The 24,248-nt window shown below is 42.7% G+C and overlaps 1 long non-coding RNA gene across 1 annotated transcript; it reads left to right on the forward strand.

The window, feature by feature from the left end:
• Positions 1-11,085: 11,085 nt before the first annotated feature.
• LOC143839005 (uncharacterized) lies at positions 11,086-17,497 on the forward strand. The gene is made up of 4 exons (XR_013231518.1): positions 11,086-11,132; positions 12,950-12,979; positions 16,074-16,103; positions 17,322-17,497. It is a non-coding gene; the product is annotated as an uncharacterized LOC143839005 (long non-coding RNA).
• The last annotated feature ends 6,751 nt before the right edge of the window (positions 17,498-24,248 follow it).

Below are 24,248 nucleotides of genomic sequence, written 5' to 3' on the forward strand. Positions count from 1 at the left end.
ACAGTAAACACACAGTTTTCAGGGGGAAAGCATTTGATCGAGACAGAGAGAGATTTAGCAGGAGGGAGAGAATCTAAATCTTCAATACTCTCAACAGCATCTGGGGACTGTTCAATGAACTCCATCATATCACTCTAGAAAGCACCACACTCACACTCCTGTAACACATGGAAATTAGTTTCTTGGGTTTGACCCACAGTTGCCTTTGCATCCTAATATCCCCCCCCCCATTGAAATAGTAGAAGAAGAAGAAGAGTTGGTTCTTATATGCCGCTTTTCCCTACCCGAAGGAGGCTCAAAGCGGCTTATAGTCGCCTTCCCATTCCTCTCCCCACAACAGACACCCTGTGGGGTGGGTGAGGCTAAGAGTCCTGATATTACTACTCGGTCAGAACAGTTTTATCAGTGCCGTGGCGAGCCCAAGGTCACCCAGCTGGTTGCATGTGGGGGAGCGCAGAATCGAACCTGGCATGCCAGATTAGAAGTCCACACTCTTAACCATTACACCAAACTGGCTCTCCAAAGCATGTTCATATTCTATTAGTTGCCTTCTATATATTACATGGCTAATCAAATCCTTTGGGCTTCTCCTTGGCATTTATCAGATTATGGATATTGGGCAGAACTCATTGCATCCATGTTCACAAACATTAATTATCTAGATGAAACTATGGTTCTAGGACTTTTGCTGGTCTTATTGCTGGGTATTGGGATCTTAGTCTGCATAGGACACATCAGCCATATACTTCCAGGGTCTCTAAATTAATATTTATTTATTTATTTATTTATTTATTTATTTATTTATTTATTTATTTATTTATTTATTTATTTATTTATTTATCCAATTCCCTTGAAACATATTTTGTGGGGCTAGTAGATCACTTTTTAAGATAAGAATCATTCATTTTATTTCTTGGCTATCCTAGTACAAGAGAACATTTCCTTCAGGGCTCTCCCTGAGCCATTAATTCTGGGAATTGAATGTGTTGGCCTTGGTTAGGACTTGAACAAGAGCATGGCCATCTGGGTGGTGTACCACATACCCAATGCATATCCAGATGCTTTGTCAGTCCTGTTAGAGGAGATAGTGGCCAGGATGCTACAGTTCCTCAGACTCTTAGTTCTGGGTGACTTTAACATCTGTGCTGAGCTGCCACCCTCTAGAAATAGACTGGACATGGTGTCAGCCATGGTGACACTATGGCCCATTATGCATGGCCGCCAAAACGGCGATTTCGGGTCACATGGAAAACACGGAGGGGGAAGACGCGAAGCACACATGTTATGCACGGGACGGGGCGCGACGGCGGCAAAACCCAGAGTAACCGATTATGCTTCTGGTTGCGCCCCGGTCACCCACAAGCTGCTCATTTTTCCGAGTTTCGCTAACGCGGCTTTTTCGGCGGCATGCACCGAAGCTGCGGCCGGTTGCAGCCGGCACCGTGCGTTATCGGTGATTTTAGTTGCCACCATTCCACCCCGAATGTGCGTTATTCCCCCCGTGCATAATGAGTCTATGTCTCTTGGAATTTGTTTTTGGTCCTATCTATCAAGCAGACCAGACCCTAGACCTCAATTTTGCTGCAGGTATGAATGTAGGTCTGGTTTTGGTTGTTCCAGTTTCTGACCAGTCCATCTAGAGAAGTATGAGGGGGCACTGAGTCCCATAGAGCATTCAGGAATCCAGTTGGATTCATAAGACTCCAAAGGTGAGCTAAAATCTGCTTGACACCCAACTGAGGAAGGGGCGGCAGACATAGTTGGGCCTTCAGGACACAGTGGTATGTTCTCCATCACATCATATCACATCACTGTAGAAATCACCACACTTTCATATTTCATATTTCATCATATTTCTTGATCCAGTTCCCTCGAAACTTTTGGGAGGGGAGATTTTTGATAATTTTTGATAATAGTCTTGGTTTGTTTCATTTAGTTGGTTCCATACAGACCTGGGAGATAATACTATTAGAGGGGCTAAAACTAATATAGTTATGGATAGTCGTTATGAAGGTTTTGACACCTTAATTGGATTAGAAGTGCAGGCATCTTCTTAAATATCTGTCTTGCGGATAAGGCTGCCACTTTGAGAAATGCAGGAATTAATGCATTTTCCCCCTCTCATTATCTTTAGGGCCTCTCAGTCGTAAGTATATTTTAAATGCTTTTTGTTTTACTGCATGAAACATCGTACTTGGTTCTCGCATGTGTATGTTGCCTGTTAGATTTCACCAAGTGATCTCATTATGGGTTCTTGCACAGGACAGACCCAAGGGTTACATAACCCAAGGGAAAGCATACAGATAATTTAGGGGTGCATGTATATTTGCCATCGTTTTTGTTTTAAGGAATGTTAGACATTTAGCCCCTAAAGAGCACTTCTAATGGATTTACATGTCTTGGAATCCTTTTAAACCCATGCTTTCTGCTCCCTGCTCACAAGACAGAATGCTCCCACATGTGATGGTGGTAATGCTCTCAATTTAGAAAGATGTATGACCAATCTCTTCCCACCCTGAATTAGATCATTTGGTTTTTCATTTGAAAATGGCAAACAATAAAAAGGAAAGAGTTGGCTGTTGAGGAAATGTGTTCTCTGTATGTCTGTTAAAAACATTTTGTGCAGAGATGCAAGATTCAGCTGATAAGGAAAAATATTTCTGTAAATATTTGTAAATCTTTACACATCGAACATCTTACATCTGATTGAAATTTTGGTACTGAGCCCTCCAAACCTTGCTTTATGGGGAATTATGGAACAGCTTGTGTTCTCCTTCTATATTTCTTCAACAAATAAATAGACCAATGCAGAAGGCATGGCAAAGGCACAGTTTTCAGGAGAACATGTTTAAATAGTTAGATAGATACTAAGAGATAGAGATATGATGGCGAAAGAGAGAGATTCAGCTTATGGCAGAATACACATAGGAAGCATCTAATAAAACCATTCTCCATTGCATCTGGAAAGCATTGCAAGAAACATAGAAAATGTCTTAACTTTATAAACATTAATTAGACCAGTTTACCCTGCATTGATTATTTAACACCTTAAAAATATTCTTTATATTCTGTTATCTATATTATGCTATTCTATTTCCTAGTGCCTTCGGGAAGGGCGGTATATAAATCTAAATAAATAAATAAATAAATTATTTTATCTCAAAGAAATCAAGTAATTTTTTATTCATATTACTCAAAACTAGTTCATTTAATCATCAACTGTAAATAATTATCACTAAATTAATTATAGGTTAGTATGGAGCCATTAAAAAACAATGCATTTCCAAGAATTAAAGCAATAACAAGAAATGTCATTTACAGCCCAAAACAAAAATAATGCTCCAATCTGGATTACTTTGACAGAAGGTCGGGCATCCAGTTTACCCTGTATTGAATATTTAACACCTTAAAAACATTCTTTGTATTCTGTTATCAGTATGATGCTATTATTTTATCTCACAGAAATCACGTAGCGGTCGCGATTAATCGCGGCTGCCGTTGACGAGGCAGGGGCACCTGGGAATGGTGTGGACCCAGCTACGTCATCAGGCTGCACCACGGCGCGATGGTGAGGGGTGGGGCTGCCGGCCTTAAATAGGCCCGGAACAGGCAGCCTGCCCCTTTCGATCCAGCCACACAGCCTGGACAGTCACCCTCCCATTCCCCCCATTTTTATGTTAAAGTTCTTCGTCGCAGTCTTGGGTTATGCCAGGTAGGGAGCCTATTGGTGGGAAGCCCGTCTGCAAATGGGACTCCCTGGAGTAGGGGGTCTTACTAATGAGACCGGCCGTTAACTGGGCATGGCCTATCCGGCTGGGAGGCCAGGGGCCCGGGGCCAAGCAGACAGGGGACCTAATGGAGGCGGATGCCCATTGGGTCCTCCAGTGTCGCTTCCCAGGGATCCCACGGTGGAAGGCGTTCCATCCTCCCGGCTGGGAGAGAGGCATGGAGCTGGAGCGCCGTGGTTCTTGGTGGTCAGCTGGATGGCTGACGAGGTTAGGCTCCCTTAACAGCATTTGGGCCAACCCTCCATTTGGGAGGGGTCCAGGTCAATAAACGGCTGCGGCCAATTTGTTGCCAATACTGGGTTCAAGTCATTACTGGGATAGTTGCCACCTGCAAGTCAACTACTTATTTATACATATTACTCAAAACTAGTTCATTTAATGATCAACTGTAAATAATTATAACTAAATTAATTATAGGTTAGTACAGAACTATCAAAAACCAATGCATTTCCAATATTAAAGTAATAAGAAGAAATGTCAATTACAGCCCAATATAAAATTAATGGACCACTCTGGATGACTTTGACAGGCAGTCAGGCATCTTTGGTCTAAAGAATGACTTATATGTGCTTCATTGCCCAACAGGTTTACCTAGAATGATCCAGGCACATTTATCGCTCTCACCTAAAGGCCTTAGTTTTTGAGTCATTTATAGTTAGGCCCTCTTCCTCACAAAAAGTGTCCAAGTTCTTCGGTAGCCTAGAAAATCTGACTCCCCCTATGTTGTCCCACAAGCTATGACAATGGCAAAACAAGTAAAATACAAAATACAACACTTAACCACCCAAACAGAAGAATAACACATTGCTGACAAAGAACCAGAAGTACAGGACGATTGGGAGGGAATCCCTCCTTCGCTACAGCTTTGGGCAAAAGAGGCCAGGCCACTCCAAGTGGCAATATTTAATGGCCTGCCTCTTCGCCCCACCCATGCGCCTGACACCCGTGTGTCAAGCCAGCTTGACATGCCACTGCAAGTCATCCTCAGTGCTCTAATTTTGGTGCCAGCTCCTCTGCCTGTCAAACCACAGCTCTGGTGAGTCAGAGCCTTCCTTTTTTTACAATGGTTAGCTAGCAGAATCAATCACTTGTCAAAATAGCAAAATCAATCAATACTTTCAATAGCCTCTACAGAAATGGAAAAAAAAAACAAGGATTTGTACTTAACACTAATACTAACAGGGAATAATAAGGAAGGAAGATTTACTAAACAAGTTCTTATAGGAGCACCAATCGAAGGAGAGTTCATAGCAGAGAGAGATCCTTCATTTGAATTTATATACTACTATACCAAATCTGTTTGAAACTTTATGATTCTATGATTTTTGCAGATCTTACTTCTGTGTTTTCAATCTTAGTCTGGATAGGGCACATCAGCCATATACTTCCTGGGTCTCTAAATGCAAATGTCTTGATCCATTTCCCTTGAAACTTATTTTGTGGGGACTTATCTAAGAAGTCACTTTTGATTTTTATTTCATTTCTCCCCTCTTTTAAAAGAGGGATTTCTCTTTGATTCCTTTTTATGCATATCTCAGTTTAAAACAGAATTGTGTACGGAAGGCTGGTTCCACGTTTTCATTGCATGGGGAAAGCATCATCAGCTGAATCCCTTGGCAGAAACTCACAAACATATTAGGAAATGATTACAGTGTTCAAATGAATTCAGTTGAGTTGCATTGCATTATTTACATGAGAATTTAAATAAACTTCAGCGCTATTTTTGCTCTTAGTACAGACCTTGGAAATTATGTTAGCTGGTCTAAAACAAATACGTTTTCTAATACTCTTTATGAAAGTTTTAAAATCTTAAGTGAATGAGAAGTGCAGGTATATTCTTAAATATCTGTCATGGGTATAAGGCTGGCACCTGGAAAAATATATGAACTAATGCATTTTCCCCCTCTCATTATATTTAGGATGTGTTGGTGAGTATTTTAAAACCTTTGCCATTTTTCTTCATGATTCATAATATATAGTTCTCTGGAGTTTTGATGCTCGTAAGATAGAATATAAGTAGACTAAATATATAAAATAGGGTAAGATACCCATGAAGTTCCTCCATAAATTCAATGTACAGACCTGGGAAATTATGTTAGAGGGCCTCAACCAAATATGTTTGCTAATACTCTTTATGAAAGCTTTAATATATATAAACAAATAAATAAATATATAAAAGCTTAAGTGTATTAGAAGTGCAGGTATCTTCTTAAATACAGTATTTGCTGGCGTATAAGACTACTTTCCCCCCATGAAAAACATTCCTCTAAGTGGAGGGGTCATCCTATACGCCGGGTGCACTTCAGTTGGAATAGACATAGCTGCCCATAGACTCATTATGCACGGGGGTTTTAGCGCACATTCGGGGTGGAAAGGCGGCGACTAAAATCACCGATAACGCACGGTGTCGGCTGCAACCGGCCGCAGCTTCGGTGCATGCTGCCGAAAAAGCCGCATTTGCGAAACGCGGAAGAAAGCGCAGCTTCCGGGTGACCGGGGTACAACCAGAAGCGGCGCCCGGATTGCCGCGTGCATAATTGGTTACTCTGGGTTTAGCCGCCGTCGTGCTCCGCCCCGTGCATAACTGGTGTGCGTCGCGTCTTCCCCCTCCACGTTTTCCATGTGACCCGAAATCGCTGTTTCGGCGGCCGTGCATAATGGGCCATAGTGGTCCATAGTACTGTATTTTGAGTGGATATGTTGGGGGCTCGTCTTATACGCCCAGTCATCTTATACATCTTAAACGGAATATGTCATGACTTTTAGGCTGGCACATTGAAAGATATATGATCTAGTACATTTTCCCTCTCTTATTAAACTTAGAAAATGCCAGGCATGGTGAATGTTTCAAATCTCTGTTTTTGCAGCATGATTTATAATATTTGTTTTTCTGGGGGGTCTATATGATGCCTGTCAGATTTCAGCTATGGATTAGACAATTTGTCCTTGCATTGGACAGCTGCATTCAACTCAAGTGCTACTTAACCAAAGGGAAAGCATATAGATATTGTGTGGGTGCATGTATATCTGCCGTGGTTTTGGATCAAATGGACTTGATCTGCACAAAATCCCTCCTAGTTCTTGGAACTAGTTTAAATGTATTTGACTCCCTTTAAATTCATGCTTCCTCTCCCTACTCTTCATGAACCAAAACCACACAGTTCAGTTCCCACTGCAAGCCTCCTGGTTCGGTTCAGTTTGTGATTAGGCCATGAACCAAAAAATGGAGCATATGTTTTGTGGTATATACTCATCTTTAGCAGTGCCCCAGAAAGTGGAACATTTTTTGTTTCTTGGCATGTTTTGCTTCCCTCACCCCCAAGATACATCCCTTCTCGGGGGCGATTTAAACCCCTTCAGATTTCTTGGAAGGGTTTATATATCTTGGGCTCTTTAAAACCATACTTTCAGCTCCCTATTCTTCATGAACCAAAACAAAACAGTTCAGTTCACTTGGGAGCCTCCTGGTAAGAGGTGTGGGAGGGAAAACATGGCAAGAAACAACAAATATTTCTTGGGGGGGGGGGAAATTGAGTGTATTCTAGAATATGTATCATACAAATATGATGCTATTATCTTTATAAGTATCTGCCTCAGACCCTCCAGTAACTTCCCTTTTGAAAATAACTGCCCTGAACCAGCAGAATCAAAATCTGCACACAGATTTCAATTTCAAACAGGCAGTGTCCTACATGACCTGGAGCAATCATGTATAAGAACAATCTGCCTCCCAAGGTGTAAAAGTACACAAACTACATTCATCAAGCCAGATTCATGGGCAAAGGGGCAGGGACAAAGACAAGAAGTCTTTGTCTCCTGTCTTTAGCACTGTGTCCCAGGCTTTGTTGCTGACCCCTGAGTGTTACTGATGCTACATTGTGAAACAGACCACGGACCATAAATAGCATTTTAATATCCATGTTATTCTTCTTTGCTTTTTAGGGAGGTGGTGCATCTGTGAGTATTTATGTATCACAGTTGGTCATGTGAGGTCTCAGTTCTATCAATGAAAAACTCATGCTTGGCTCAAAAAACTCTATGGAAAGTGTTACATGTTTTGAGCTCTTTCTATTTCCAAGCTAATCTCCTTCCTGGTTTGTTTGCCGATTCAAAATACTCTTGTTTACTGTCTATCCATTGTTTGTTTACTGCTGTTAATATGATCTCAATTGAACTTTTTAAACCATACATTATTTTTCTATTATAATTTCATTGTTTGGGCTTTTTAAAATTTCCAATTCTATAATCTTCGTGTTTGTGTGTGTGTGTATATCTTGATTTTTCTTTATTCTTTTTCTTCCAAACAATAGGCATTGTCATGCTACCTGTTATGTATGCTTTCCCTGGATCCCATATGATTCATTTATTCACTGTTATCTAAGGTCTTTCCCAAAAAATACAGTTAATATTTGTTCACAATCTCTAATGATCCTTTGATCTAGTAGTAAAATATTTTCTAAATTATTTATTTTTTATAAACCTGTAATTTAAAGTAACCAAGTGTTGGTCCAGAATTATTCCTGGAACAAATTCTATTTTTAAAATCCTATAACTTATCACATTTAAAGTCCAGATATAATCTGTTCTGGACCACGGTATAAAAGTACACAAACTACATTCATCAAACCAGATTCACGGGCAAAGGGACAAAGAGAAAGGAACTCTTTGTCTCCTGTGTTTAGCGCTATGTCCTTGGTTTTGTTGCTGATCCCTGAGTGTAACTGATGATAATTTTTGATGGCAAGAAACAACAAATGTTTATTGGGCGGAGGTAGAGTATAATTTAGCGGTCCCCAACCCCCAGTCCGGGGACTGGTACCAGTCTGTAGATCAGTCGATACTGGGCCACAGCTCCTCCTTGTCCTCCTCCCCAGCTACTGCCTCGGGGGATGCCCTGCCACTCTGCCGCCAGCTCACCTTTGGTGCTCTCCATCGGCCGCCATGGCTGGGGCTCCCCCCAGCAGGCGGCAGGAAGTCAGGGGCACTGGCAGGAAAGAAAGTGGAGCAGGGGCTCAGGCAGCGGCGATGTCCCTTGGCAAAAGACTACCCCCTCGGTAAAATTGTCAAGCGTTGACTGGTCCCTAGTGATAAAAAGATTGGGGACCACTGAGGTTCTAGACTATGTATCATATGCAATGAGCCTCTTGTGGTGCAGGGTGACAAAGGTGATAACATGCTGTCTGAAGCTCTGACCATGAGGCTGGGAGTTCAATCTCAGCAGCCGGCTCAAGGTTGACTCAGCCTTCCACCCTTCTGAGGTCAGTAAAATGAGTACCCAGCTTTCTGGGGGGGGGGGGTAAACAGTAATGACTGGGGAAGGAAATGGCAAAACCATCCTGTATTGAGTCTGCCAAGAAAATGCTAGAGGGCATCACCCCAAGGGTCAGACATGACTCGATGCTTGTACAGGGGATACCTTTAACTTTATGTATCATACAAATGTATGCAGAGCACATCATGAGAAATGCGGGATTAGAGGAGTCACAAATTGGGATCAAGATTGCAGGGAGAAATATCAACAACCTCAGATATGCAGATGATACCACTCTAATGGCAGAAAGTGAAGAGGAACTAAAGAGCCTGTTGATGCGGGTGAAGGAGGAGAGTGCAAAAGTTGGCTTGAAACTCAACATCAAGAAAACAAAGATCATGGCATTCGGCCCTCTCAATTCCTGGCAAATAGATGGGGAAGAAATGGAGGAAGTGACAGATTTTATTTTCCTGGGCTCCAAGATCACTGCAGATGGGGACTGCAGCAAAGAAATTAAAAGACGCTTGCTCCTGGGGAGGAAAGCTATGGCAAATCTAGACAGCATCCTAAAAAGCAGAGACATCACCCTGCCAACAAAAGTGCGTTTAGTCAAGGCTATGGTCTTCCCAGTTGCAATGTATGGCTGCGAAAGCTGGACCATAAGGAAGGCCGAGCGTCAAAGAATTGAGGCTTTTGAACTCTGGTGCTGGAGAAGACTCTTGCGAGTCCCTTGGACTGCAAGGCGAACAAACCGGTCAGTCCTAGAGGAGATCAACCCTGACTGCTCTTTAGAAGGCCAGATCCTGAAGATGAAACTCAAATACTTTGGCCACCTCATGAGAAGGAAGGACTCCCTGGAGAAGAGCCTAATGCTGGGAGCGATTGAGGGCAAAAGAAGAAGGAGACGACAGAGAATGAGGTGGCTGGATGGAGTCACTGAAGCAGTAGGTGCAAACTTAAATGGACTCTGGGGAATGGTAGAGGACAGGAAGGCCTGGAGGATCATTGTCCATGGGGTCGCGATGGGTCGGACACGACTTCGCACATAACAACAACAAATAATCTGAAGTCCTGATATAACTACTTTTGGACCAAGATTAGTGTCTTGCCCCCCAAAAAGAGAAGAAAATGTATTTGATGTATATTTTTTGTCTCTCCAGACATCTACCAACTGTACATTTTTAATCAACAACAACAAAAATCAGGCAATTTCTCCTGAGTCAATCCAGGTTTTCCCCTGTCACTCAAGTTCTTAACTTTCAAGAAATCTTCCACCTTATTCAAATCTCCCATTAATACCATCTCTGTAGAAGTAAATTTTCCAGCTTTCCTGCCGGGTTGCAGGCTGGTGTTTTAGTCATGGCTGGTTGCCCCACCTCTTCCTCTACCCACATGGTGGAGCATTTGACCCAGTCACCTCATCTGCCCCCGTTCTGTGTTCCTGCATAGGATCTGGGGCAGTCAAGTTCCCAGTGCATAAATGGTCGTAAACAGGGCCGGATTTTCCTATAGGTTAACTAGGCTTCAGCCTAGGGCCTCAAGGTCAAGAGGGGCCTATATTCAAATTGTTAGCAAAATTAAAATCACACTATCACACCAATCACGACATGTTTCATTTAACATATTGATATATATCACAGTAATGATGTATTATATTATCTCTCATGTAATTTACAAACTTAAAAATGGGAGGTGAAAGGGCCACATAGGTGGCATAGCCTAGGGCCTCTTTTCATGTAAATCTGGCCTTGTTTGTACATTTGCTTATATTGCAATAGGGCAGTGTAAACTACTTTGAGTATATTCAGAAGAACAACAGCCTACAAAAACAACAGCCTACATCTTTGTCAGATCCTGGATTTAGTGACTGGTTCATCTAAAGACACAGGCATCGAACCATGGGTGTAGGGGGGAAAAGGGACAAGAGCTCTTTGTCTCCTGCCTTTAGCACTGTGTTCTAGACTTTGTTGCAGGCCTCTGAGAAGTACTGGTGCTAATTTGTGAAACAGACCAAGGATCCTAAATAGCATTTTTACATTCATGTTATCCTTGTTGTTTTTTAGGGGGCAGGAAATGGTGCAGGTGGAGGCTCTGTGAGTATTTATACATCAAGGTTGGGCATGTAAATATGAACAGGGTTCAAAATCATGAAATAGGAAGGGTATACAGGGAGAGATAGAGACATTGTGTCCCATAACCAGCTCCTATTATATAGAACTGAATTGGATTATCTGGAAATGAGTGGAGGGGGGATTATTGACTGGTGGGGGGACTGTTGGAGGATCAGAGCACAACTGGTGATATTTGATGGCTTCAGGCAGCTCTCATTAACCAAAGTTGCTAGGGGACAGTGAGAGCAACCATATTTACCCAGATTTCTGCCTGTCTTGGCTCCTCAAAGTGAGTAGCCAGCGGATAGCAGGTCAGATGAGGGATATCTTTGTAGACATTGAAATGTCTTTCTTTCTCTTGCTGGATGAAATTGTGGTTATTGGCAAAATGAAACTCACCTTTATTTATTCAGATATTTTTCCCTCAGTTTTCTCTGTATAAAGATGAAAGGTGGCTTACAGTACAAAATACTACATAAATCAACCTGCCAACAAAACAACCTTATTCAGCTTTGTCCTATCCTACATCCAGTGGTTGGTTGATCCAAAGGCATAAAGCCACTGCCTTGAGGTTCATATCCCAGATATTGCATTCTAAAACTTTAGATCTGAAACATGAAGTGAAAGCAAGAACTCATCAAAGATGTTCCTAACAATTTTCCCATTCTTGATAAAACAAACAGTATCTTCTCTGCAATGATGAAAAGTTGATTCCTTTGAAGCAGTCTGTTGTTCTTTGAAGTCCGTAGTTCTTTGAAGCAAGAGGCCATTCAGAAGACTCCAGAAGTGTATTTATTTCATGTGGAGGTTGTGCCCATTTGGAGACACTTTTCTTTAAGGAAATTGAAGTTGTCTACCTTTTAAAATGCAAATGTCATCTAGTGGCAAACGCTTCTTAGTACTAACGACAATGTATTAGGTCCTCTCCAGACCACAGATAGATCTGAAAAAAACACCAATATTTTCAGTTGATATTCATGTATCAGGGTGATATTCAGGATTCTCAAGAAGGCTTGAGAATCCTGACCCTGAAGAAGGAAGAAAGGAGGAGAATAGATGCTTTCGAATTATGGAATTGGAGATGAATGCTACAAATACCATGGACAGCCAAAGTTACCAACACGATAGTTTTAGAGAGGAACAAAACAACTGTCATTAGAAGGGAAGCTATTACGGCTAAAGCTCACTTACTTTGGACACATCTTGCGATCAAACTCGCTAGAAAAATCATTAATGCTCAACATGGTCAGCGGCAAAAGGAAACGTGGTCGCCAAAGGATCCCCTGGCTCAACACGATCGAAGCCAATTCAGGCATGATCATGAACCAGCTAAAAGAACCAGCTAAAAGAAGTCTAACACCGAACGCAAGGCGTAGGAACAGAATAAAAGAAATAAAATACATAATTACTGAGATATAGATCAATATGTTAAATGAAACATGTTGTTATTGGTGTAATAGTGTAATTTTAATTTTGCTAACTATTTGAATATAGGCCCCTCTTGTCCTTGAGGCCCTAGTCTGAAGCCTAGTTATCATATAGTAAAATCCGGCCCTGTGTACAAAACAACAGCCTACATCTTTGTCAGATCATGGATTCAGTGACTGGTTCATCTAAAGACACAGGCATCCAACCAGGGTGTAGGGGAAAAAAGGGACAAGAGCTCTTTGTCTCCTGCCTTTAGCACTGTGTTCTAGACTTTGTTGCAGGCCTCTGAGAAGTACTGATGCTAATTTGTGAAACAGACCAAGAAACCTAAATAGCATTTTTACATTCATTTTATCCTTGTTGCTTTTTAGGGGGCAGAAACTGGTGAAAGCGGAGACACTGTGAGTATTTATACATCTTGGTTGGGCATGTAAATATGAGCAGGGTTCAAAATCATGAAATAGGATGGGTATACATGGAGAGATAGAGACATTGTGTCCCATAACCAGCTCCTATTATATAGAACTGAATGGGATCATCTGGAAATGAGTGGAGGGGGGATTATTGACTGGTGGGGGAAACGGTTGGAGGATCAGAGCACAACTGGTGATATTTGATGGCTTCAGGCAGCTCTCATTAACCAAAGTTGCCAGGGAACAGTGAGAGCAACCATATTTCCCCAGATTCCTCCTATCTTGGCTACTCAAAATGAGTAGCCAGTAGATAGCAGGTCAGATGAGGGATATCTTTGTAGACATTGAAATGTCTTTCTCTTGCTGGATGAAATGGTGGTTATAGGCAAAATGAAACTGACCTTTATTTATTCAGATATCTTCCCCCCAGTTTTCTCTGTATAAAGATGAAAGGTGGCATACAATACAAAATGCTACATAAATCAACCAGCCAACAAAACAACACTATTCAGCGTTGTCCTTTCCTACATCCAGTGGTTGGTTGATCCAAAGGCATAAAGCCACTGCCTTGAGGTTCATATCCCAGATATTGCATTAGTGTCCGTTCTAAAACTTTAGATCTGAATCATGACGTGAAAACAAGATGTTCCAAACAATTTTCCCATCCTTGATAAAACAAACAGTATCTTCTCCGCAATGATGAAAAGTTGATTCCTTTGAAGCAGTCTGCTGTTCTTTGAAGTCCATAGTCCTTTGAAGCAAGAGGCCATTCAGAAGACTCCAGAAGTGTAGTTATTTCATATGGAGGTTGTGCCCATTTAGAGACACTTTTCTTTAAGGAAATTGAAGTTGTCTACCTTTTAAAATGCAAATGTCATCTAGTAGCAAATGCTTCTTAGTACTAATGACAATGTATTCGGTCCTCTCCAGACCACAGATAGATCTGGAAAAACATACCGATATTTTCAGTTGATATTCATGTTTAAGGGTGACCCTGAAGAAGGAAGAAAGAAAGGAGAATAGATGCTTTCGAAATATGGTGTTGGAGATGATTGTTACAAATACCGTAGACAGCCAAAGTTACCAACACAATAGTTTACAGAGGAGCAAACCAACTATGTCATTAGAAGTCAAGCTATTACAGCTAAAGCTCACTTACTTTGGACACATCTTGCGATCAAACTCGCTAGAAAAATCATTAATGCTCGACATAGTCGGCGGCAAAAGGAAACGTGGTCGCCAAAGGATCCGCTGGCTCAACACGATCGAAGCCAATTCAGGCATGATCATGAACCAGCGAAAAGAAGCAGTCAGAGACAGGGGCACATGGCGAAGACTTTCCTATAGAATCGCCGAGGTTCGGACATGACTGAGCAGATGAAATCATCATCAAGAAGGCTAGATATAGATTACCAAATATATTGCTGAACTATTGAGGAATATCCAAAAGTATTCATAGCTGGTGTTTTAAGGCTTCTGTGACTGTTTTCTTCTCTTCAACTTTACAAGCCTTCTATTGGCCCTGGATTCTGCTGGTATTCTTTGATTTTACAGGTCCAACACAGCCAGTGTCCCTAGCTTGAATAAGTTCTTCTAGGATTTGCTGGTTGTGTTGCGTTTCTCACAATGGCCTGGGGCCCTATTGGGATACTCTGGTTTTATGTTGGTTTTGTTGGGCTTCCTGGTTCAAAGTTCATTTGGAGCTTTTGTTTATTGCTTCCTCATGTGAGTTTGGCTATTGGCTTCTTTGACTATTTCTCCCAAAAAGAACAACGAGGGCAAGAAGGGATACTGATAGGACCCTTGTTCAGGGGACCACAGAACTGGATCTCTTTGTCCAACATATTTGAAACTTAGGGGGCAATAGGGCTGTTGTAATTCTGGCGTCATTTTAGTAATAGTAAACCCCACAGCCACTCCAGTGTTTCTGAAATCATCCCGACTAGGGAATCATGGAATGTAAACAATTCCAAAATCCTCTCCCCCAAATAGAAACCTGAATCCCAAAATGGAATCGGAACTTGAATATCCAAAATACTAGTATTTAAGATTTCTCCAAATCCAAATTATAAATAGTGATTTTGTAAAAGGCACATCCTTAGTGCCATTCATTATTGTCTTAGAAGTTTACCAATGTAGTCACTGATGCATTGCTTTGCAGGAGTGCAGATGTGTAGCTTGCATAAAAAGACACCAACCAAGATATTTTGGAATAATAAGGCCACAGCTTTTATTACCTTCTTAGCAAAGGAGAGTTTGCGTGGCATGAGGAAGAATCCAGCAATGATGCAGTCAGCAGACCATGAATACCCCAAGGCCTCAGATGACACCCTGGAGAGCCATCCTACATATCAGCCTAAAGGTGGGACTCCTTCCCATCTGAAGACCCACCCCGGGAAGGTGGTATAACGAGGGTCCAATGGGCATAAGCCTCTGTCTGTCTCTCCAAACCACCTGGCAATGCGAGCCTGCCTACCCAGCAGGGTTGGCATTCCGCTCACATAAATGCCGATCTCTTAATGAGACCTGCAAAGATGGAGGGAAACTGATACACAGACCAGTTCTCCCAAGAAGGATTCTCCACATGCCAAACCACCACTGTGACAATAAACATAAGGAAAAAAATTAACAATAAAGTCTAACACCGAACTCAACGCGTAGGAACAGAATAAAAGGAATAAAATACATCATTACTGTGATATAGATCAATATGTTAAATTAAACATGTTGTGATTGGTGTAATAGTGTAATTCTAATTTTGCTAACAATTTGAATATAGGCCCCTCTTGACCTTGAGGCCCTAGGCTGAAGCCTAGTTAGCCTACAGGAAAATCTGGCCCTGTGTACAAAACAACAGCCTACATCTTTGTCAGATCCTGGATTCAGTGACTGGTTCATCTAAAGACACAGGCATCCAACCATGGGTGTAGGGGAAAAAAGGGACAAGAGCTCTTTGTCTCCTGCCTTTAGCACTGTGTTCTAGACTTTGTTGCAGGCCCCTGAGATGTACTGATGCTAATTTGTGAAACAGACCAAGGATCCTAAATAGCATTTTTAGATTCATGCTATCGTTGCTTTTTAGGGGACAGGAGCTGGTAAAGACGGAGACACTGTGAGTATTTATACATCGTGGTTGGGCATGTAAATATGAGCAGGGTTCAAAATCATAAGATAGGAAGGGTATACAGGGAGAGATAGAGACATTTTGTTCAATTACCAGCTCTTCTTATACAGAACTGAATGGGATCATCTGGAAATTAGTGGAGGGGGGATTATTGACTGGTTGGGGGACTTTTGGAGGATCAGAGCACAACTGGTGATATTTGATGGCTTCAGGCAGCTCTCATTAACCAAAGTTGCTAGGGGGCAGTGAGAGCAACCATATTTCCCCAGATTCCTGCCTGTCTTGGCTCCTCAAAGAGAGTAGCCAGCGGATAGCAGGTCAGATGAGGCATATCTTTGTGGACATTGAAATGTCTTTCTTTCTCTTGCTGGATGAAATTGTGGTTATTGGCAAAATGAAAGTCACCTTTATATATTCAGATATCTTTTCCCCAGTATTCTCTGTATAAAGATGAAAGGTGGCTTAGGAGAGTTTGCGTGGCATGAGGAAGAATCCAGCGATGATGCAGTCAGCACACCATGAATACCCCAAGGTCTCAGATGGCGCCCTGAAGAGGCATCCTAGGTATCAGCCTAAGGGTGGGACTCCTTCCCATCTGTAGACCCACCCCGGGAAGGTGGTATAATGAGGGTCCAATGGGCATAAGCCTCTGTCTGTCTCCCCAAACCACCTGGAAATGCGAGTCTGCCCACCCAGCAGGGTTGGCATTCCGCTCACATAAATGCCGATCTCTTAATGAGACCCCTGAAGATGGAGGGAAAGTGATGCACAGACCCGTTTCCCCAAAAAGGATTCTCCTCATGCCAACCCACCACTGTGACAATAAACATAAGAAAAAAAACTAACAATAAAGTCTAACACCGAACGCAACGCATAGGAACAGAATAAAAGAAAGCGAGAGAGGGTGGGAAGCTTTCTACCGCTGCTCCAGGGAGGAAAGAGGCTGAGCACACAGACTCAGCCCCTTTTACGGGCGTCAGACATGCCCACTCCTCCCCCACCCTACAGAGGCACACTGTGCCTCACAGAGCCTCAGAACAAAAGGCCCTTCAGGGTGGCGCATCAGAAAGACGCTTCTTTGCTTTTTAAACGGCTGGGATCAATTCTCCACGACAGCAGTTGAAGCCTCTGGTAAATTGTTGCTTCTTATTGTAGTCACTGATTCGTTGGGAATGTTTGTACTAATAGCTATAATTTGCATTGTAGCGCTAATAAGGGACATGACTATTGTGAAGACCCCGGACCACGATGACGATGCCTTACGTTCTTCTCTACTTCCTGCTCTGCGCTCACTCAAGCCAATCAAATGAAAATCGATCATTGCAAATCACAGTGGTGTTATCCAGATTAATTCTTGATTAGATACTGATTTTGTTGCCTTAAATCAAATGGCTCAGGACAATACAATCTGTTCTGTTACAGCCTTGGGGAATGGGGAAAGCTTTGCAAAGAAAGAAATAAAAGAAAACTGCAACTGCAGGAAAATGGTTTGTGTGATTTCCTGGATGGTCACAGGAGGAGATGATATTTTCATCATTGCTTGAAGAAATTCAGCTCAGTTCTAACTACTGCTCATTTTGCTGAGAAATTCTGGACCTGCCCAAATGTCCCAAAAGTATCACAGAAGATAACAAGGATTAGTCAACCTGGAGTTTAACAAACCTTTAACTGCAACTACTTGCTCCATTCCTACTTCGTTGCTAAACTAGGATCCCAGGGTTTCGGAAGCACCATACTGGTTCCTACATCTGTTTTGTCACTTAGCTGTCCCACAGGTATCACAGCCTGCACATGACAATGTGCTCTAAGAATCTGACAGTTTAACGCTATCCCCTGACAGTGATTGCCATACAGATTCAGGCTCTATACCAAGCAACTTCCATTCCCCAAGCCCAAAAGCCTGTGAGGTCACTGAGGCCTATTCCGCGCCAGCAACACCACTCCAAGCCACCACCAGTTGTTTCCAGCAGACCAGCATTCTCCACCACTTCCTAGGTTCTAACACGGGTCCATTATCTCTGGTGTATCCCATCTGTCCTGAAGTTCTGAGGCCACACTAGGCGGCTGACACTATCAAACTTAGGAGTCCTTACCGCAGGAAGTTTCTGGTTTCGCCATGTTAATCAGTGTATCATGCTAGCAACTTCCAAGCTTCTACCACCGGCAGATGAGTCGCATTGACTGTCCCCTCTACCCCCCTTCCTGGAATTATTCTGTATCTTTTCAAGTCACTGGAGAAAGCAGTGTTGCAATATCCATGCAAGGGGAGGACATGGAAAAGACTGTGGCAATCTCACAAAGGATCCTCCCCCCATCCCCATAGAGCCTGTCTCCATATAGTGGCCCCAGGATGCTTGAGACATTTGCTGAACCCTGGCTTCAGTCACTTATCAAGCTACAGTGGCCGATAGGGCAGAGGGAAATGAGCATTATGGTCAGGAGCTCCCAGTCTCCTCAAGTGTCCTTTCCCTCCCAACTATGCCTCATGATCATTTCAGTTTCAGCCAAGGCAGGAGAGGTGAGTAGGTGACAGAGACTTACAGCTGGTTATCTGTATTATAAAAATTATATGGTAAAGCATATAAAGGACCCCAATTTCATCCACCCAAATTGGCTTCTAAATCATCTAGCATTCTGACATCTTACCCACAGCAAGGAACTTGGGAGTGATCCTGGATGCTTCTCTTGCAATGGAGGCACAGGTCACAGGGGTTGCACACATGGTATTTTATCATCTTCGCCAAGCACTGCTACTAGTGCCCTACCAGCCCCCAGACTGTCTGGCCACAGTGATCCATGTGACGTCACCTCTAGACTTGATTTCTGTACCTCACTGTATGCTGGCCTATTCTTGTCCTTGTCCCGGAAAACCAGGTGGCAGCAAAAGCAGCTACTAGGCTACTCCCTGAATCATCTTTGAGGACACATATCCTGATAGTGATGAGGTAGCAGCACTGGTTGCCAGTTTTGGCCAGGATCAATTTCAGGGTCTTGGTTCTGACCATTAAGGCCCTTTGCGGCTTGGGCCCAGCCTAGCTGAATGACCCCGTATTTGCTTATGCACCCCACAGGGCCCTTCTCACTGTGGGTACCTGGCCTTGAACTTATGTTTTTGTGCCTGACCTTGAGGAATGAGTTCTAGAAGAGCTGAGGGCCCTGATGGAGCTGACAGATTTACACAGGACTGGCAAAATGGAATTCTTCCACCAAGTATATGGTTGAGGCCATGCCTATAAGAATGATGCTCCCCCTTGTGCTGTGCTACACAGCTGTGGGTGGTAGGAGGGACCTGACCCTCTTGGTATCTTGAGAGTTATACTGGCTAGGGGGGTTTATGGGATTTTATAGAATTATATTTTTATTTAAACCGCCGTAAGTCTTCGGAGGAAGGTGGACTATAAATTTAATAAATAATGATATTAATAATAATCTACACATCTATGATTTGCAGATGATGCAAATCTTTTCTCCAGAACACCTATAGGGATGCAAAGAATGTTGAAGAATACTACAGCACACTGTGAGGAGGAACAGTTGAAAATTAGGGCTTTTCCTCATCCAATAAATATAGTATAATCCTAACTGAATGTAGTCGTTAGATTCCAGCCACTCTGCATCACGTCACCCCATCCAAGCGTCTGGTCAGCAGACTGCTCACATCATCCTCCTTTTTAAAGCGTGAGTTTGGGAATCACAAAGTGGATTCACCAACCTATTTAGCGCTAGCTCCCAGAGAGCAACCAGGAGGCAACCATCAAAGGGAAGGTATGGAGGCTCAAACTCACCTGCCTCATCCCGCCCTTGCACCCGCCTCTCTCTGCCTTTTTCCCGGGGATGGAAATTTCTTTTTAAAAATGGCTAACTTAATGGAGCGATGAATAGAAGAAGAAGAAGAAGAGTTGGTTCTTATAGGCCGCTTTTCCCTACCCGAAGGAGGCTCAAAGCGGCTTACAGTCGCCTTCCCATTCCTCTCCCCACAACAGACACCCTGTGAGGGAGGTGGGGCTGAGAGAGCCCTGATATCACTGCTCGGTCAGAACAGCTTTATCAGTGCTGTGGCGAGCCCAAGGTCACCCAGCTGGCTGCATGGGGGGGAGTGCAGAATCAAACCCGGCATGCCAGATTAGAAGTCCGCACTCCTAACCACTACAACAAACTGGCTCTCTAGGCGGATATGCATGCAGGCAAAGCCAGAAATAAAACATTTTTTTTCAAAGTTGTAACACAAAGCGTGCCTCTCAAAAATCCCCCCCCCAAATCGGAAACGATATTAATGGGAATGAGTGAGGATATCAGAAGGTGCCTCAAACAAGCTCCATGGTATTCCCAGGAACTTCGGGAGAAAAAGAAGGAAGTAAGACAATTGGAGCAAATGTGGAGGAGAACTCGTGATGATGTGTCTAGGACATCCATGGCACTCTTATGAAGGCATATGAGAATGCAGTGAAAGTGGCGAAACGAGATCTCTACACCGCAGATATCGTGTCCGCAAGCTCTCACCCAGTGCAATTATTTAGAGTAATCAGGTCTCTTGCTGCCCTCAAAGAACGGCCTCACAGGGAAAGGAAGTTTGATTTGAGCTGTGCAGCTTTATCAAGCTATTTTGCAGATAAAGTTCTATCGCTCCGCCATGACCTACCTGCCACGATTGATACAGGTTGTGAACTGGAAGCTCTGTGGCTGTTGAGGGGGTGATTGTTTGGTGGCTTCAGATGGCTCTCATAAAACAAGTGGATAAGATACTAGGGTCAGTGAAAGCAACCACTTGCCCCTTATATCCTATCAATCCTGGTTGCACAAGACCCACAAGTTCCAGTCTGGTGGCCAAAAATGGACATTGAGGGGTGGGTGCAGAAGTGTTCTGCCTACCAGGAGTCCCGGCTGCTTGCAGCCCATGCCCCAATACATCCATGGGAGATGGGGCCCTGGTCTAGGCTGCATATAGATTTTGCGGGCCCGTATAAGGGGCAAATTTTCTTAATTGTTGTGGATGCCTATTCCAAGTGGCTAGAAGTGTTGGCTGTCCCATCAATGACAGCGCAAACAGTTGTCAAAGAACTGCGCTGCCTGTTTGCCTCACATGTCATCCCGGATGTAATAGTTTTGGACAATGCTGCACAATTTAGGGGTGCCGAGTTCGAGACATTCCTGGCAAATGGACTTGTGCAGCATGTGACACCAGCGCCCTTCCATCCAGAGACCAATGGCCAAGCAGAATGCATGGTGAGGACAACTAAGGACTCACTGGCATGGCTGGTGCACGGGGACTGGGGCCAGCGGCTTGAAAGTTTCCTGCTAGCACAACAAGTGACGCCCTGCGTGTCCATTGGTCATAGCCCGGCAGAATTATGGATGCGCCGCCGCCTGACAACATTGCTGGACAGATTGCACCCGGATTTGGGGGAACCCAAGGTGCCTGGAGGGAAGTTGGGAGGTCGGGAACCAAGGGTGCTTTCCCCCCATCTGACAGGGTGTATATCCGGAATTATGCAAATGGGCCTATTTGGTTGCCAGTGGAAGTCCAGGAGGTGACGGGTCCATTGTCTTACAGGGCAGTAATGCCAGATGGGAGGGTTTATAGGCATCATGTTGACCAAATGTGATGAAGGGTCCCCACAGATAGCCCTGTTCTTATGGAAGAGGCCAATGGACAGGAAGCTCTGGCATTTGACCAGGGAACCAATCTATCAGGAACAGATTTAGCACCAAGGGTTCCAGATCCAGCACCAAGTGTTTGCAGCGAGGAGACCAAGCCAAATTGTGATGCCTTAGGAGAGCAGGACATTCCCCCTGAGCCCCCAGACAATGAGGTCCCTCCACCAAGACGGTCACAAAGGGTGCGTTCAAGACCTCATTATTTGAAGGATTATGATGAATGGGGAGGAGAGGTGTAACGTATTGAGTTAATTGGGCCAACTGCCCCTTTAAGGCTTTGCAGATGGTTCCCTTGTATTGAGACTATTTAAGTTGCACATACGTTTATTAGTTGCTGGTTGTTAGGTGTCCCTGTGCATTAATAAAGGGTTTTGTAGAACGTTTGTCTCTCTCACAATCAGATACAAGAACTGTTAGACATAGAACTGCAAGAACTTAGCAGTAAAGCTAGAAACGTTTGCTCGCCATTGAGCTTGGGAAACTCACCAAGCTCTCAGCCCCTAGTTGCGTACTTCTACCATCTAATCATCCCACAACAGCGTAGAGCGTTCATTTTTTTTATTCAAAGTTTTTATTTTATTTTCCAAGATTAAAGATAGTACAATGCAAGTAATCTACATTATTGATACAGAAAGAAAAATATTATGCTCTTCATTTAATACACTTAATACCCCGTTTCAATCCCCTTTTAACTTATTTTCTTAGGTAAATCAGATAAGAGCCCCATTGTTCTTGAAAAGACTCTTCTCTTCATTTAAGAATATAAGACCCCACATAGCTACAATATTATGGACTTTTACCCAAAGCTTATAAACTTTTTCACGTTTCCACCACATTTAGAAGGAGAAGCCTACTTTGTTACCATCGTTTCAGCATTTGTTTGCATAGTTTTTAACAATTTTAACAGTCATTTTTGGTGTCCCAAAACACCTATGAAACAATTTATTCTTAACACAATCTTAGAGCCATCCACATTTCCACTAGGAAAAAAAAAGCCTACTTAGTTGTACGGAAAAAAAAATATATAGGTTGTTAAGGTTGTTAAGTTATATAAGTGCAAGTTATTAATATAAAAATGGTAAAATAGAGTCTTCATTAGTTATACCTCCTCAATTAGATGTCTCCTTTTAGTTGTGCTTTAAGTTTAGGCTGGGAGTCACTGCGGAGATTCCCATAGACTTGCGTTCTGTCCAAATCAGAGTATGCATCGGTGAATCTTGAGGCGGTCGTACCTCCTAGACTCATATTTTTTAACAATTTTAACAGTCATTTTTAATGTCCCCTAGCACCTATAAAACAATTTGTACTTAACACGATCTTAGAGCCATCCACATTTCCGTCACATTTAAGAAAAGAGGCCTACTTAGTTGTGCAGGGGAAAAAAAATATATAAGTTGTTAGATAAGTATAAGTTATATAAGTATAAGCTGTTAATACAAAAATAGTAATATAAAGTCTTCGTTAGTTACATTTACACCTCCTCAATTAGGTGCCTCCTTTTAGTTATGCTTTAAGTTTAAACTGGGAGTCACTACAGAGATATGTTATATAATTCAAATTCAGCTAACATAGGAAATCTAAGACCCCACACTTACATGATAGTATGGATTTACAATGAGCAATAAAGTATAGTCTTCATCTGTTATTCTTAAACCCCTTCCATTAGGTGTCTCCTTTTAATTAAGCTTTAATTTTGGGCTGGGAAACATTGCGAAGTTAGATTTAATAATACAGATTCTGCTTACTTAGAAGATCTTAGACCCCAGATTAACTTCTTAACTAGTTATATTGCCTATGTGGCTACAGAAAAAAGAAAAAGGAGGAAAATAATTTCAACTACTGTTTCTCCTTTCCGTTCCCCAGACTTCTTAAGGGGATCTCATATCGAGGCTTGTTGCATCTTGTTGTTCCCATTGACTAATGTTCTGTCCAGTTGGCCTTTGGCTTAGAAAGTGCAGTTGTAGTCTTTCCCTCGGAGTATACATCGGTGAGTCTTGAAGCAGTTGTACCTCCTGGGCTCCAATATCAGTACAGTTTTTTCCCCCCAAGAAGCTCCTTTAAATCAATTACTTTCACAGCGGATCCATATATCTTTTGATTGGTGCTTGTGTACTGTTGCTTTGGAGTGGCTGTATGTCTTTTTAGGAAGGGTGTCCTTATCTAGGCTGCAAAGCTCCGACATCCCCTTTTCCATCTCCATAGTTTCAAATTTCTCTTCTGCTGGTACTTTTCCACCATAGAGCATTCATTTTAACTAGAACTAATACTCTACCTTCTGCTGTTCTATATGGGAGATTTCAACAGATCAGCTAGGTTGTGCCCATGTGGACAATGCTGTATAGAATCAATTACACACGTTTTCTTCCATTGTCCATTTTATTCTTCGATCCGAGCCAAATTTCTTAACTCACTGCTGTGTAAAAGAGAACTGCATTTGGAAACGAAAGTTTCTTTTGACATCAAAGAACCCTGATATAA

The sequence above is a fragment of the Paroedura picta genome, chromosome 5, assembly GCF_049243985.1.
Source record: "Paroedura picta isolate Pp20150507F chromosome 5, Ppicta_v3.0, whole genome shotgun sequence".
Taxonomy (NCBI): domain Eukaryota; kingdom Metazoa; phylum Chordata; class Lepidosauria; order Squamata; family Gekkonidae; genus Paroedura; species Paroedura picta.